We start from the raw sequence: 14,096 nt of genomic DNA on the forward strand, positions 1-14,096 counted from the left end.
TACATTTAAATAGAGATCCCGCTACTTTATGTCGGCTTTGCTTGTTTACATTTCACAAAAAACTCCTAGAAAAGGATTGATTAACTGCAATTAATTTAATTGTTTACATCCTTACTTGGCTTGGCATGCACTGAACACGTGTGATCACACAGCAGTGTGTCGGGCGAGAGAAGACACAAGCTCAACAGACATAAAATATCAGAGCTGAAGACAAAGTCCTCTTTTTGACTACTGTGTTTCATGTTTATGAACCGAATTATCTTTCCTGAAACATAATTTAATTTCCAACAAAAATAATAAAAGTGTATTTTGAATTCTGCATTGGACTTCTTCATGGGAAAGGAGGGACACAGGAGGGGGGGCATCCACACCGTCAACAACAATATTTAATGTACGCACCCAAATGGTGTTTGTGCACTTTCACAATGCATAACATGCAATTACAATGTACTTTGAATGCTGTATTGGATACATGGCCTAATCTACATAATTTCATAAGGCCATTGATATGGTCAATATTTTTAAATATTTAAAATATTTTTTATGTATAAATTACGTTCAAATTTGGTCAATATAAGACGTCAAGAGGACGTCCATGCCGACCATTTTTCAACCTTATTTGAACCTTGTATAAACGTCCTATAGACGTCAAAACTGAACGGCCAGAAGACGTCCAAAAAAGACGTAGCCTAATAAAAACTTTCATTCTGCACCCGCCAGTGACGTCTTTTCAACGTTGGACCATGACGTTGTTTCGACGTCGGCTTGCTCGCTGGGACTTTACCGCAGAATGACGTTTAAATCGCTATTTTTCCACAGGGAGTACTCAACTGCGCATGCGCGCGGATTTACGACACCGCCGTCACTGTACGGCTGTAACGGCTGAGTCCGTGATCTAGCAGCAGCCCAAGCATACCTACACCGGTCTGCCCTGCTCTACGACATATTGGCTTGAGTCTGGAGATTTTTGCCCAAACATAGACGCGAGACTTACATGAAATCCGTCTTAATCATCAACTATGGGCTCCTAGTTCTGTGTGTGGTGACTGTGTCTGCTCACCCCTCCCACCTGATCCTCACTAACGGTAGCTGTCTCGGATGCTATCGAGTGCTAGCATGTCGTCTCAGCACCAGCAGTCAGTTAAAATAAATAAATACAGTCCGAGTGAACCGCTGGAGCCACGGACTGATTACCGACCATCACTTAACAACTAAAGCCTCGACCGGTAACAAGCATGAGGGGCGTTGTGCTCGATGCTAACTTTGACTAGCGGTAGCTGTTAGCATCCGCCGCTAGCTTCGGTTAGCATCCGCCGCTAACAGCCGCTTCTCAGCTCACAACAAGCCTCTCGTACTCGGTACAATAAAACAATAGAGGCTCTCGTTAATGGTGATGGTGTCTATCGGTCCACGGCTCCAGTGCTTCACCCGGACTGTGTGTGTTTTTTTTTTTTGGAGTGGACTGCTGCTGCTGCTATCATGGACAGGAGGCTAACGCCCCAGGGGATGGGGCCCAGTTTGAATGTTTAGGTTAAAAAATGAAACGAACAAAACTATACATTCAAAAATTAAATTAAAGAAAATGTGGACTGATCGGTTCATTGTAAAACACTTATTGATGTGAATGTGGTGAAGTCTGTATACGTAGCCCGAGGATAGCTCTTTCGTTCATTTCGTTTTCGTTGTTGTGGTTCCGTGTGAATGATTCACAAGTGAGTTTTCCCAAATTAATTGTTCACTGACTGTGTCTCTTCATCTCTCAAGTACTTCCTGGCTTTTCTGCCCTGTCAGTGGCAGCTCAGTGCTCCCTACTTTAAAAATAGATCCAAACCAATACTACTATGGAATGTGCCTATTTGAAATCTAGGATGGAGCATTGTCACAACAGTGAGTATGACACAAACAGCTGCCAGCTGTCACCATGGATGTATTAGGCTGTCACACAGTAGGCTATATAAACACAATTAAAACTAATAAAAATAAATTGCAGATCAATGGTGCTCTTGGTGCAAGATACATTCTGTAGGTTGTGGGATGTGGAGTAAAAAAAATGACATTTTAAAAGCAAAAATGCTTATGTAAGATGAATTTTATTTTCTTATGAGGGACTATTTTATGTTGTGTAATTAAAACTGTTATGTTAGAATGTTATGGGAATGGCTAGTGGCTACGTCATCACATTCTAAAACATCACTTCCGTGTCCAATCGCAGGATATTCAGTATAGAAACAACAGGCAGAGCCGGGTCAAAAACACCGCGGGAGCTTATGCATTTATGAATAAATAATCATATATATTCATGTGTATGAATTCAATGCACTATAGCATATGTTTTTTTTTTTTGCCGTAAAAAAAAAAAAAGAGAGAGAAGATGAGAAGCTGTTTTCAATGACTGAAAGTGATTTCAACTCGGTGATTTATTTCGATCGATCAGCTGTGTTTACCGTTTCAGGTGTCATAGATGGTTAGATTAATTAGTCCAACACATCCTAAAGTTTGACTTGTCAGAGTTTTTCAGTATAAAAGCATCAGGTTTAAGTGTCGGGAGTCACTGTGGGGACGAAGGAAACAGCTGTAAAGTGAACCTCGTCCCTCTCTTTTCTACAGTATGGTCCCTCTGCACATTAATGAGCCTGTCTGAGCCTGTCTGTCACCATGCCGCACCGCGGTCACCGTGATGTGTTAACGTTACAGGATTAATTAAAACACAACGTAAACAATGCGACCGTATACATGTGTAACTACCGGAGGAGGCCAGTGAACCAGTGGATCGCGGTGGTCCAGTCACGGAGGTAAACGTTAGTTAGCTAGTGGCTAGCGCCAAACGTTAGCTCATATAACGTCTCTATGTAACTTATAAATGATTGTGTGTGTGTGTGTGTGTGTGTGTGTGTGTGTTCGGGGGACGAACATGCATTGCTGTATACGTTCGCAGCAGGAGTTGGACACGGAAGTGACTCGTGACGTCACGCCATTCCCATAGGGCGTGTAACGCCCGCCAATGTAATAATGCCCACAAACGTAATAAACCACAAACGTAATAAAAATATGCAGCTTTTAATGTAATAATCCTGCAAACGTAATACATTTTCCACAAACGTAATAGCCGCTGCCTACTACAAACGTAATACGCGATTTCCCACAAATGTAATAACTATTACGTTTGCAGAGATTTATTACGTTTGTGGGGAAGTGAAAATCTTCAATTTTCAATGTAATAAAATGTAATAACGCAATGAATAATGGTCGTTGTGTTGGTTGTTTATATCTACTAATAGCCTACTGACTGTGCGAAATCCAGCTGCTGACTCTCCACTCCACGATCACGGAGAGCCCACCCCACCCTGCCCACCCCGCAAGCAGCAGTTCTCTCTCTCTCTCTCTCTCTCTCTCTCTCTCTCTCTCTCGCCGCTGTCTGTGGGAAAATTGAATTGAATTAATAAACCTTTAGATGCCTATTTAGACTGATAAGTGTTGTGTTTACCTTTAAAAAAAAAAATCAGGCTATCTCCCTCTGTCAATCACAATCTGTGTCCTCTGTCAGTATCAGCCCTGTCAATAAACAGGGGGAAAACCCTCCGACCTAATGTTAAACTAACTTATCCCTTTTGAAGGGGTCATGCCTATGTTCCCACAGCCCTATGTTCCCTCAGCCCTATGTTCCCTCATTTCTAACTTTTGTTGTCACTGAAAATTAGGCCCTATGTTCCCTCAGCCCTTTGGTCCCACCATTGGTTGGGTTTAGGCAATGAAGAAAGGAGTTGGTTAAGTTTAGTAAAAAGACCAGGTAGAGGCTAGACAGACCAGATCGGTAGAGTCCAGATAGGTAGAGAGAGTCCAGAGGGAACATAGGGCTGTGGGAACATAGGCACGCTCCCCATTTGAAGGTACACTAGGGTGTGCGCGCTCTCCACCTGGCTGAGCTCTGTTGTCCCCCATTTTAGCCCCCAAAAAATCACAAGCACTTTCATAATGTGATGCGTGTGTGTTACTTTGTTATTTCTGTATGACAGACCGTTGCCAACACACCGCTATGGACGCGATCTGGTCAGAGGAGCACAGAAAAGAGAAAATATGCAGGATATTTACCTTGGTATCCGCGGGTCATTCCGACATACCGCCACTCCGACATTGACGTCTAATTGTCGTAATGGCGGCACTTCCATTAATTGAAAACGTCCCACCACTCCGACAATTTTTGTTTCCATTGTCGGAATGGCGGTACTTTCCTTTTTTGGAAACGTCCCGCCATTCCGACATAAGGTCATTAAATGTGTAGGTTAATAATGATCACCGCGTCCCTGCCTGCCCATCTCTCTCCTCTAACAGCACTTTGACTCTGGTCAACGCCCTTGTCACATCCCATCTCGATTATAAAATGCATTATTATTATTATTATTATTATTGGCGCTGTGCTACTTAGTTTGCAGCTGTGGTCGAGAGAGCTAGAGAGTTAATGGAGAGAGGGACCGCGCCGCCGGTCAATCAGATCAATGTTGTTGTTTTTTATTGTATCACAGTGGTTACAGTAGCCTACGTTCAACAGGATCAGTGGTTCTCATGGGGGTCCTGGACCCCTGCATATTTTTGATCTCTCCTGTAGCCTGGCCGGGTCTGGCTCCAAGTTTAATTATAGACAATTTGATCTGCAGACGCACAGAGGCATGCGTAAAACACATATTTTGACTACTTCGTGCTGTTGCTATTTTTTTTAAAAGTTACCTTTCGTTTCCTTTGGATTTTTGTGCGTATTATGGAGCCGTCCTGGTCCATGTTTATAAGCCTTTTTACCAGGAATAAATTCCCAAAAGTTGCAACAACTTGTAGTGATCCACTGGGTTTTGCCTGGCCATAGTCTATTGGAGCTGGGGTAGTTTTGCAGGTTTGCTGCAGGCTTTTTTCATTGTGTATTAGGCCAGGGAAATGATCAATTATCCTTGTGGTTTGCGCACGGGGACGTGCGGACCTTTAATGAATGAATGAATGTTTCTTTTTTGCTGTAAGTTGTGTGCGTAATGCGTAAAAGTGCATTAGTGGGACCGGGGGGCGACCGCCATTCCGAAGGACCGCCATTCCGACGGTCTGCCAGTCCGAAAATTCCCGAAGGTCCGTCATTTCGAACTTCCCGAGGGGCCGCCGTTCCGAATGTGTTTTATTTTGAAAATTGACCGGATTCTCTCGTGGTTTGACTTCCTGCCCGGCTTGACATGACGCGCCGCGGGGACAGCGCCCGACCGGCCCCTCCCCCTCCCCCTCCGCCTCCAAAGTTTCACCCAGGTGCGAGTCTGATGCATTACATCCATGGTCTGATGCAGCCGCGGCACTCCTGCTGAAAATAAATGTCCTTGCTCTGTGCTTTGGTTAGGTTTAGGCAATGTAGAAAGGAGTTGGTTAAGTTTAGTAAAAAGGTTAGGTAGAGGCCAATAAAATCTCAGTTAATATGTATCTCCCCCGGGAGTCGAACCCTGATCCACCACGTCAAGTGCAGATGCTCTGACCACTACGCTACCACCGCAATTAGGCTTATTCACTCCGTGCCGTAAACCATTCAAGATTTTTTCGGGTTCGGAATGGCACCCTTTCTTTCAGGTTCGTAATGGCACCCTTTTCCCATAAATAATTAAGGGTCGGCATTCCGACAAATTAAAGTAAACGTTCGGAGTGGCGGCCCTTCGGAATGGCACCCTGGAACCAGTGGGACCGAGGGTTTAAATGGAGAAGTGACGTGGTGAGAGGGGAGGAGAGGCGGCATAGTGGATTATTTTTCCTGGTGGATTACCCTGTGGATCATAACGGCCCGTTTGGACACCTCACAGCCCGTTCTCAGCCAAGCGGGATGAGGGAGAGGACTGGTGGTCACCTCGGCGGAGCCGCGGCGTCTCTCCCGTGTGGACAGTAGGACAAACAAACTCTCTCTCACTCACCCTCACCACGCGTCAACTCACACACGCACGCACGCGCACACACACACACACACACATGTCCGGCACGGACAGTGACAGTGCGCTCGCGCACCCACACACACACTCATTCCCACTCGGACTTAATGGACAGTGGGAGGGAGGACTATATGCCGCCTGTGATGGGCACGTTTTGAGTTCAGTGAAATACAGAGACTCAGACTAAGTAGCGACTTTGATTATTGCTTCCCTGGACGCACCAGTAGCGCGAGCCTAGATCCGCCTGCAGCAGGACTGCGTTGTGCCAGTTCCCCTTATATCCTTATTGTAAGGGAAATTGTTACAAACTGACATCGGAGTGTGTGATTGTAAATGGCGAGACTTTGTGTTTGTGTTTATTTATTAAGCTTCCACTGACTGTATCACATCTGTACACATGTCTTAAAACATGAAAAAAAAAAAAAAGCCTTGTCGGAATGCCGGGACGAAACTGTCGGAATGGCAGGACGTTTTCATGTCGGAATGGTGGTATGTCTGAATGGTGACATGTCTGAATAGTAGAATGTCGGAATGCCGATATGTCGGAGTGGCAGCATGTCGGAATGGCAGCATGTAACCATTTACCTTATGTTTCATTTAAACTGCTTGGGACTAATTGTAATGACAAATGACTTGTAGCTTGTTACAGGGAGAGTGGAGGCTCCTGGCTAAAAACCAAACCTGCTGATCAGAGGCTCGGACCCGTTGTCATTCTCCTCTCGTCTCGGAGTCCGCGGCTCAAACGCGCTCCGTAAACTGTAATCTCTTGTTTGACATATATGACGTATGATGTTTTAAAACTAATAAACACAAAGTCTCGACGGGGAGCAGACCGTGGTGGTTTTCAATCACACACTCCGACCCCACTTGTTGCATCTTTAGAATATATAATCCAGGGGAAAAAAAGACTTACAAACATGGACCAAAACGGCTCCATAATACGCACAAAAATCCAAAAGAAACGAAAATTAACTAAAAAATTAACTAAACTGCATGAAGTGGTTGTTGTATGCCTGACAGAGGCATGCGTAAAACTATCCAGGCTATCTATTTAAAACACACACCATACTTGCAAACTGCACCACTGTAGGGGGGTCTTAAATTTTTAGGAGTCAAATACGACGAAGAGCCAGTCGCTCGAAACGTTGTCTTTATTATATATTTATTTATTTATATAATATTGTTCTACTTCGGGAGAAGACAGTGTTGAGTTCTCTTTCTGCCTCATAACTATATGTACAGTGCCATGGATTTATCGTGGAAGAGTGAACTGCTGATATTTTGTCTTAGTAGTGCTGAATATGACCAAGCCACTGTCTCAGTGCTTAAATATGAATGAATGACAGCGTGTCGCTGCCGAGAGAGAGAGAGAGAGAGATGCCTCTTTCTTTTCTTTTGCTTCTTTTGCTTTTGCTTGTGTACATTTTTGTCCTCCGGCTTATGAAACGCGCTGTCCCCTGCAGATGCTTCTATAATAAACATTTGCTTAGGATTGATTGTGATAGGTACACGGTTGGGAGGAAGAGAGAGAGAGAGAGAGAGAGAGAGAACTGCTGCTTGCGGGGTGGGCAGGGTGGGGTGGGCTCTCCGTGATCGTGGAGTGGAGAGTCAGCAGCTGGATTTCGCACAGTCAGTAGGCTATTAGTAGATATAAACAACAACAACCAACACAACGACCATTATTCATTGTGTTATTACATTTTATTACATTGAAAATTGAAGATTTTCACTTCCCCACAAACGTAATAAATCTCCGCAAACGTAATAGTTATTACATTTGTGGGAAATCGCGTATTACGTTTGTAGTAGGCAGCGGATATTACGTTTGTGGAAAATGTATTACGTTTGCAGGATTATTACATTAAAAGCTGCATATTTTTATTACGTTTGTGGTTTATTACGTTTGTGGGCATTATTACATTGGCGGGCGTTACAGGGCGGAATGATCTGGTTGGCCTAAGATAGAATGTTGGGGGTGTTTATGTGAGTTGAGGAGTAGAGGAGACGAGTGACTGGCAGTTGTCGTTTTGGTCTGGTTGTGAAAATAAACCATCGTCCTTAAAGGTGTACAGAAATGGCCGTTTGTCCTGTTTGTCGCGCCGAGTTGTCACGAGCTGCAACATGAGTTTACCCGAGTAAGGAAAACGAATTTGATTGGTCGTTATCGAGCGGGCGGGTAGTGGGGGGAAAAGGGGACCTGACTAGGGCCCAAGAGGGAGAGGGCCCATGAAAATCTTGAAATTATTATTTTTTTGTGTGATGTTTTTATTTTGAATGAATTGGGCCCTCCAATTAATTGGTTCATAATTTATTTCAAATATACTGATAACATCAACTGAGAGAATGAACTCTGTGTCAAAGTCCTCCTGACATATTGGACATTCTGGGGGCCCCCTCTTGGAGGCGAAAAATGGTTTTGTCCGCCCAAAGACAGCGGCCGGCGAAAAGTGAAACGTCAGTGAGCCCAGATTGAATGACCTGGAGGTTAACTGTCCTCATGCTGCCCGAAAAACATTAATCAGGGTATCGAAAAGAGATTGTTTGCTGAAAAACTGCCCCGACAGGAACGCGCGTCGGCAGCTTTGTATAAATTTACCTTGAAAACAACCCTGCGCTTCATGCACTGGCATGGATAGGGGCCCACTGACATCAAGAGTGTACAGGGCCCAGAATTTGGTGCTACGCCCCTGACACCAGCCACGAATGTGAAGCCATCACCATGTACATACAACACAGCAGTTTGTTTCCTGCATGTTGTTTAAAACAGGAAACAAATTCTGACTTGAAGTTTTGATTCATACACAATGACCACATTAAAGCTAAATGTATTTACATCTCACACATATTTCACAGCTGTACTTTACCTTCCTGTGACAAAGCTTGTTGGCTTGTGCTAGCTAATGCTATTAACCATTAGATTATATAGCTGCATAAAGGGCCTTCACTGAAAAAAAAACTTTGCTGAGTAGAACATTTTAGAAAATTGTTTTAGTTCGAACAGCAAACGGCAAAACATACGGACAACATTACAGACAAGAAAGCTATGTTGTTTCATGGGCTGCTTTACTGCATTTTAATGCCAAGAAATCAAATTAGAAGACAACAACAACAATGGATCAGACAGTAGATTTACACTAATTCATATACACGTTAATCACAACCATGTTTGAAAATTAGCAACATTCATCATTGTCCTGCTATGAAGAGCTCTATTTATTGTCCTTCTAAAGAAACAGTCAGTAATATACATTCAGTTTTACTGTCACTAGAAGAAATATTGTCTGTAGGGCACATTTTAATCTCAGGTGTAAAATTGCACAAGTGCAATACAAGTTGTAGGCTATATCAATGGTTTTTAAAGTGGGGACCGGGGTGCTGACAGGGGTTCCGGGGTCCTCAGCAAATTTGCAGGAGAATGAGAGCAAATGCAAATAACAAAGTTAAATCAAATTACTGTATTTTGGGCATTGTTATAAAATCTTATTTATGATAATATAACATATCAAAACCTTATTTGCCATGCTCATCTTCCTGCCAGACAAATATATAGTGTATATATATATATAGCAGTGACCCCTTCCGGGTCACTGCTCGTGTGGTGACCGGTGGCGTATCGAGCAGCTGTTTTTTATCCGTTGTATGTGTTTTTCCCTTACGAAAATGTACTGTAGGAATACTATAAAAAATTACCATAGAAATACCAATAAAAAACTTATAGTATTACTATAAGTATTACTATAGTGATTATATGGTTTTTTGGGACGCACTATAGAAAATTACTATAGAATTAGCTATGGTTATCCTACAGTGAAATTTTTGTTTTACTATAGTATTTTCATAGTATTATTCTAGTTTTTCTATAGTATTTTGGGCACTATAGGAGATTACTATATAGTTTGTTTTCTATAATATTTCTATGGTTTCTGGTACTGTAGGAAAACTATAATAATACTTTAGAATTGACTACTGATTCAATAGTTAAATGTTAGTGTTCATAAAGTATGGCTATAGTAGTTCCTTAAGTATTACTATATAGTTTTAATGGTAACACCATAGAGTCTAACTGTAAGAGGACTAGTTACAGTAGGAAACACCATCTTATGACAACAATTTTACCATTAATTCAGCATAATTAACTTTACAGTGTTATTATATGTTTCTATACCAGGTTTTGGAAAAAACAAAAAACAAAAAAGACCATAGAAATAATACAAAAAACACAGCAGTATGTTTTTTTTTGTTTTTTTTTTAAAATCTGTATATGTTCTCTGAAACACATTGCAATGATACAAGCAATAGTATACAATTAGAAATGCTGATGCCAAAGTGAATTAGCTTTAATATTTGTAGTCATTCCAATATCCTACTTAAAAACAAATGCTGGCGGGACAGTGTTTGGCTCAGTTGGTGGAGCAGTCACCCCATGTGTTGGGACTGCGGTCCTCACAGCGGGCAGCCCCGGTTCGGGTCCTGCATTGGACGGCCCTGTCCTGCATGTCGTTCCCCCTCTCTCTGACTCCCCATTTCCTGTCTTTCTCTCGACTGTGCTTTCCACTGAAGGCAAAAAAAGTCCCAAAAATATAAAAATGCTGGCTATGCCGCGACGAGCATGGAAAACTTCACAGCACAGCCCTCCAGGCTCCTGTTGCGAGGGACGACCAGGTGTGGGCCGGACACTCCAGTGCTTCACGCAGACTGTGTAAAAATAAAAATAATTTAAATTGTATATTTAAATGTAAATATAAATATCATTCAAGCTGCAAAACAGAGTTATGTTGGATTTTTATGCACAATGCCAAATTAACATTCTATTCTGAATCCCAACTATCACTTTAAGATACGTTTTCACTTACCACAGTTGGTGTCCTTGGTGTCTGGGTGCATCTTCTGGTACTGGCTATGCTGGACCTTCACGTGAGCCTCGATGGAGGATGGGTTCTCACCATGAACGATTGATGCCATCTGAGAGTTTTGAGAGGGAGAGAGAGAGAGGGCGGGGGGTTGCTTACAAATATATCTGACTTTAAACAGTAATCATTATGTCCAAATTATAGCTAACAACCAAGTTAACTGTGTCCTTGACTTGGATTGAGTTGCGTTCTTTTTTATCAAGATGGGTTGGGTGACCTAAGACATGTTTTTCCAGCTGGTTCTTGCAGTTTCTACCTTTTGACAAGCTTCGTTACAGACATATAAACATAACTAAGGAAAGCTCTGAAAGCATCATGCACACACTCACCTTGAAGTGACTGGCCCCTTGAGATTGTTGATGAATTAACTGAATTTGATCTGCTTTTTCAACGACCCTTGAAATGGGCACCATGGTGTCTGCAAGGCCTCACTCAACTGTTTCACCATCCACATCATTATCTGAAAAAAGTAAACAGAGGGAGATGAAATAGCTGCACACTTGACAGGAAAGTAGTCAAGATAAACTCAGCTAATTTAACTAGGCAGATATTACTAGTTTGTCCCTAACCAAAGCATGCCTTAGCTGTGATAAATTAAATTCAACAACATTCAGTATTTCCTCTATCATATTTTATCCAGATCAACAGTTTGAGAACCCACAGCCCACGTTTTGTTAATTTTTCAAAACAACACTATAATTTGATTAGTGTATTAAATAAATGCCTATGTATCCACTTCAACCTTTATACAAATCATAAAACAGGCGACGTTGTGAATGGAGAACTTTGTCCTCCTGAAGCTGCCATACATCTGACAGGCCACTGTCCACCACAGGAAACACTTGAGGACATAGTTTATAACTAGTCTGACAGCTAGTCACTGTCACTGACACAGTCAAGCCAAGAGTTTCAACTTTATCGCTCCTGGTGGGAGCGGCACGGCTCTTCAGCAGGCGCACACACACAAGCACAAGCACACGCACACGCACACACGCGCACACACACACACGATCCAAAAAGCTGTCACATGCGCCGCCAGACTTTTTTTTTCAGAGCTCTGAAGCTGCATTTTACATTAGCTGACGGCTAACGTTAGCGCGAATTGACATAACTTAGGCCTAATGTTACTGAGAGGAGGAAAATCTTTTGCAAGCAAGCAACACACTGCCCCACTTTGAAAACCAAGTTAGGTTACGTTATCTTTAACTTAACAACGTTAACGGGCGAGCTACAGGCCCGTTTTGTGTTGATAATGTTAAAGGGATAGTTCAACATTTTGGCAAATTGGCCCATTGCCATAATTGCTATAGTCATAGCAGTAGGTTCGTTACCTTTAATTGTAGGTGTAAGCTATTTTTAGTACAGCGGAGCGCAGCAGCTGGCTGCTCAGAGCTACGCTATGGAGGCTAAGGGAATTTCTTGGTTTCCCTCATTAAACTCATCAAATACAAAATCCCAAAACTCCACAGCGCTTTTGTAGACAAGTTGTGACCTGCACAACCACCACGCTATGAGATAATGACGGAACGATACGAAACGGAGCCGTTTTCGAGGTAAATTCATACAAAACCGCTGATGCGCGTTGCGTTCAGGGACAGTTTTTCAGCAAGCAGTCTCCGTATTTACCCTGTATTTACCTCGAAAACGGCTCCGTTTCGTATCGTTCCGTCATTATCTCATAGCGTGGTGGTTGTGCAGGTCACAACTTGTCTACAAAAGCGCTGTGGAGTTTTGGGATGTTGAATTTGATGAGTTTAATGAGGGAAACCAAGAAATTCCATTAGCCTCCATAGCGTAGCTCTGAGCAGCCAGCTGCTGCGCTCCGCCGTACTGAAAACAGCTTACACCTACAATTAAAGGTAATGAACCTACTGCTATGACTATAGCGATTATGGCAATGGGCCAATTTGCCAAAATGTTGAACTATCCCTTTAAAGCTAATGCTAACGCTAAGTCGCTAACGTTTTGTCAACGGACATGACACTCCAGTTAAATTTAATTAACTTAAATTTAGTTACCTCTGAATCTCTGCGCCTCCTCTCCGGTCACACCCACGCCAGTTTCACGCATCCTTTTTCATGTTTCCTCTGTCAAAGGGACAGCGAGTGCCATTGCTGATGTTTCTTCTCTGCCAGCTGCTGAAATGCGAAAATCCTCGGCGACCGTTGGTCGTTGGTCAACTGCCAAGTCCAACAGCCAAAAGTAGAGCTGGTTACCCCAGCAACAGAGAGCAGCCCCTCCCCCCCATATCCCCCGGAACGTTTGTTGGACGTTGCCTAGGAGATCTGTGGCAAATCTCGCGAGAGTGTGTTGTTGAGCCAGAGGCAGGCCTGTGCGATTATATCATGGATGTATTATATTAACTGGATACCGGACCGGAAAATGGCCGCCGTTCATTTCAATGAAAGTTGCTCGCCTGGCGCATACGCCGAAAAAGTTTCTGACTTCCGGGTTTACTTCCGCGTTATCGGGCCCATAGAGCATGCGCAGTTGAGTCACCCCCCATGATGCTCTGCGGTCTCCCATCATGCCCTGGGGCAATGAGAACGAGCAACCGCCGTTCTAGTTTTGGCGCTGCGCGTTCATGTATGTGTTAGTTGTGGATTTAAGGAATGAGTATTAAGACTTTTACAGGACTCACACAGACTTTAAAACAAAGATAATGATTTAAAATGTAAGACGGCCGATCGTAGGTTTACTACGGTCGTTTATATGATCGTTAAATCGTTTTGACAGTTAATTAATATACGATGTTACACTGAAAACGAGTTAGTCCGAACCTGTAAGCTTAAATCACAATGGAAAATAAATCATAATTAACTGTATTTTTGTTAAACATGACAGAGATGACCCCAGAACACCTCAAATAATGTAATGAGGCTTTACTCTTACCTTTTTTATATATTTAACTTGCTGCAAAGTTCACCAGTTGTTACAGGACGTTGGTGGAGGTATTATAAACTTATGGGTCGTTCAGACCAAAAGCGTCAAAACCGTCAAAAGACGCTCTTGACGCTTTTCCGCGACGCTGGTGGTCTGAACACCCTGGCGTTTTGACGCGCGTCAAAGAAGTTGACGTCGGTTGTGGTTGGTCATCCATTTAAAGGGGCCGCGACATCTACACTCTGATTGGTTGCCGCTGCTCCGCATCATCGCTCATTAGCATAAAGTTCAGGAGATTTCAACTTTCTCCTGACGCTCTCGCCGCCAAAACGCGACGCCAACGCCTTTGACGCTCTTCAACGCT

General features: G+C 43.0%; 1 long non-coding RNA gene across 1 annotated transcript; it reads right to left on the bottom strand.

Annotated features, from left to right (window-relative positions):
* Positions 1-10,329: 10,329 nt before the first annotated feature.
* On the bottom strand, positions 10,330-13,057 carry LOC146985397 (uncharacterized). Its single transcript, XR_015036059.1, has 3 exons — positions 12,868-13,057; positions 10,793-11,309; positions 10,330-10,634 (listed from the first exon to the last, which is right to left on the bottom strand). It is a non-coding gene; the product is annotated as an uncharacterized LOC146985397 (long non-coding RNA).
* Positions 13,058-14,096: the final 1,039 nt, after the last annotated feature.

The sequence above is a fragment of the Trachurus japonicus genome, chromosome 6 (assembly GCF_045865225.1).
Source record: "Trachurus japonicus isolate A0001 chromosome 6, Traja_1.0".
In the NCBI taxonomy this organism is placed as follows: Eukaryota; Metazoa; Chordata; class Actinopteri; order Carangiformes; family Carangidae; genus Trachurus; species Trachurus japonicus.